At 39.9% G+C, this 3681-nt stretch overlaps 1 non-coding gene across 1 annotated transcript; it reads left to right on the forward strand.

Moving 5' to 3' along the window:
- Positions 1–2199: 2199 nt before the first annotated feature.
- On the forward strand, positions 2200–2307 carry LOC112766911 (small nucleolar RNA R71). Its single transcript, XR_003184621.1, has one exon. It is a non-coding gene; the product is annotated as a small nucleolar RNA R71 (small nucleolar RNA).
- Positions 2308–3681: the final 1374 nt, after the last annotated feature.

Here is a 3681-nt window from a genome sequence, read left to right on the forward strand (position 1 = left end):
TATTGTTCTTCCATTCAATTCCGCTTGTTCTTGTTCCAAGATATCACTTGTTCTTCAACTTGATGAAGGTGATGATTGACGCCCATCACCATTCTCACCTATGAACATGTGACTGACAACAACCTCTGTTCTACCTTCGATTGGGTGAATATCTCTTGGATTCTTTAATCGGAATCTTCGTGGTATAGGCAGGACCTGATGGCGGCATTCAAGAGAATCCGGAAGGTCTAAACCTTGTCTGTGGTATTCTGAGTAGGATTCAATGATTGAATGACTGTGACGTGCTTCAAACCTGTAACCTACTGGGCGTTAGTGACAGACGCAAAAGAGTGATTCTATTCCGGTAGGGGAGGGAACCAAACCGGTGATTAGCCGCACTGTGACAGAGTGTATGAGCAATAGTTTTCACTGCGAGGATGGGAGGTAGCTGCTGACAACAGTGAAACCCTACACGAGCTTGCCATGGAAAGGAGTAAGAAGGATTGGATGAAGGCAGTAGGAAAGCAGAGAGACGGAAGGGAAGGCATCTTCATACGCTTATCTGAAGTTCCTACCAATGAATTACATAAGTATCTCTATCTTTACCTTTGTGTTATTTTCGTTCATCACCCATATACATTTGAGTTTGCCTGACTAAGATTTGCAAGATGACCATAGCTTGCTTCAATACTAACAATCTCCGTGGGATCGACCCTTACTCGCGTAAGGTTTATTACTTGGACGACCCAGTGCACTTGCTGGTTAGTTGTGCGAAGTTGTGTAATGCCATGGTATTGAGCCACCACGTGTTTGGAGCCATTACCGGGGATTATGAGAGTTGTGAAAAAGTAATGTTCACAATTTTGCGCACCAATCACTCAACCAAAACTTGATTCGCTTGACTAAATCATCCACTAAACTAAAATTGCTCAATCCTTCAATCCTTGTGGGATCGACCTCACTCATGTGAGTTATTATTACTTGATGCGACCCGGTACACTTGCCGGTGAGTTTTGTGTTGGATCGTTTTCCACACATCACTAGGTCACACAGAGCCTTCTCAAAGGTCATGGTGCATATAGTACAAGGTATTGAGAACTTCCCAGGGTCCTGTCTCTTCTAAGGTAATTTCTGCCTAGTCAAGTCATTCAGTTCTTTGGTGAGCAAAGTGGGTTCATCCTCCCAAGTCTCATTACCAAATAACTTGTCATTTGGTTTCATGATTGCTCCAAGGTATTTAGCAAGTTGCTCTTCAGTGACATCTTCACCCTCTTCAGAGGAAGAATACTCATCAGAGCTCATGAATGGTAGAAGTAAATCCAGTGGAATCTCTATGGTCTCAGTGTGAGTCTCAGATTCCCATGGTTCCTCTATGAGGAACTCATTGGAGGCCAGTGGAAGTCCATCGAGGTCTTCCTCAGTGGCGATCACTGCCTCTTCCTCCTCTCCAAATTCGGCCATGTTGATGGCCTTGCACTCTCCTTTTGGATTCTCTTATGTATTGCTTGGAAGAGTACTAGGAGGGAGTTCAGTAACTTTCTTACTCAGCTGACCCACTTGTGCCTCCAAGCTTCTAATGGAGGACCTTATTTCAGTCATGAAACGTTGGGTGGTTTTGATTAGATCAGAGATCATGGTTGCTAAGTCAGAGTGGCTCTGCTTAGAATTCTCTGTCTGTTGTTGAGAAGATGATGGAAAAGGCTTGCCATTGCTAAACCTGTTTCTTCCACCATTATTGTTGTTGAAACCTTGTTGAGGTCTCTGTTGATCCTTCCATGAGATATTTGGATGATTTCTCCATGAAGGATTATAGGTGTTTCCATAGGGTTCTCCCATGTAATTCACCTCTTCCATTGAAGGGTTCTCAGGATTATAAGCTTCTTCTTCAGATGAAGCATCCTTGGTACTGCCTGGTGCAGCTTGCATTCCAGACAGACTTTGAGAAATCATATTGACTTGCTGAGTCAATATTTTGTTCTGAGCCAATATGGCATTCAGAGTATCAATCTCAATAACTCCTTTCTTCTGATTTGTCCCATTGTTCATAGGATTCCTTTCAGAAGTGTACATGAATTGGTTATTTGCAACCATTTCAATGAGTTCTTGAGCTTCTGCAGGCGTCTTTTTCAGATGAAGAGATCCTCCAGCAGAGCTGTCTAATGACATCTTGGACAGTTCAGACAGACCATCATAAAAGATACCTATGATGCTCCATTCAGAAAGCATGTCAGAAGGACATTTTCTGATCAATTGTTTGTATATTTCCCAAGCTTCATAGAGGGATTCACCTTCCTTCTGTCTGAAGCTTTGGACTTCCACTCTAAGCTTACTCAATTTTTGAGGTGGAAAGAACTTTGCCAAGAAGGCATTGACTAGCTTTTCCCAAGAGTTCAGGCTTTCTTTAGGTTGTGAGTCCAACCATATCCTAGCTCTGTCTCTTACAGCAAAAGGGAATAGCATAAGTCTGTAGACCTCAGGGTCAACCCCATTAGTCTTGACAGTGTCACAGATTTACAAGAATTCAGCTAAAAACTGATGAGGATCTTCCAATGGAAGTCAATGGAACTTGCAATTCTGTTGCATTAGAGAAACTAATTGAGGCTTAATCTCAAAGTTGTTTGCTCCAATGGCAGGGATAGAGATGCTTCTCCCATAGAAGTCGGGAGTAGGTGCAGTAAAGTCACCCAGCACCTTCCTTGCATTATTGGCATTGTTGTTGTTTTTGGCTACCATGTCTTCTTCTTGTTTGAAGATTTCTGTTAGATCCTCTACAGAGAGTTGTGCTTTAGCTTCTCTTAGCTTTCGCTTCAAGGTCCTTTCAGGTTCAGGGTCAGCCTCAACAAGAATGCTTTTGTCTTTGCTCCTGCTCATATGAAAGAGAAGAGAACAAGAAAGTATGGAATCCTCTATGTCACAGTATAGAGATTCCTTGAGGTGTCAAAGGAAACAAAAAATAGAAGGAGAAGGTAGAAGAATTCGAACTTATCAAGAAAGATAGAGTTCGAATTGTGCATTGAGGAGAAGTGTTTGTCCATAAATAGAAGGATGTGAAAAGAGGGGAAGAATTTTTCGAAAATAAAGTAAAAGATTTTAAAAGAAATTTGAAAAATGGTAAATGATTTTCGAAAACTATGATTGAGAAAGAAATTAGTGATTTTTTTGAGAAAGATTTTGAAATTGGAAACAAAAAAGATATGATTTGAAAATTATTTTGAAAAAGATGTGATTAAAAAGATATGATTGAAAAGTTATGGTTTTAAAAAGATATGATTGAAAAGATATAATTGAAAAACAATTTAAAAAGATTTGATTTTGAAAATTATAGACTTGGCTAACAAAAAAAGATATGATTCAAACATTAAACCTTTCTCAACAGAAAAGGCAACATACTTGAAATGTTGAATCAAATCATTAATTGTTAGCAAGTATTTTTGGAAATGGAAAGAAATTGATTTTGAAAATATATGATTGAAAAGATAAGATTTGAAAAAGATTTGATTTTGAAAAACTATGAAAACTTGAAAAAAAATTGAATTAAAAACAGAATCTTCCCTCTTGTGCCATCCTGGTGTTAAACGCCCAAAATGCTACACTTTTGGGTGTTAAACGCCCAGCCAGGTATCCTGGCTGGCGTTTAAACGCCAGTCTTCCTTCCTCGCTGGGCGTTTTGAACGCCCAGCTTTTTCTGTGTAATTCCTCTAC

Source organism: Arachis hypogaea, chromosome 2 (assembly GCF_003086295.3).
Source record: "Arachis hypogaea cultivar Tifrunner chromosome 2, arahy.Tifrunner.gnm2.J5K5, whole genome shotgun sequence".
Taxonomy (NCBI): domain Eukaryota; kingdom Viridiplantae; phylum Streptophyta; class Magnoliopsida; order Fabales; family Fabaceae; genus Arachis; species Arachis hypogaea.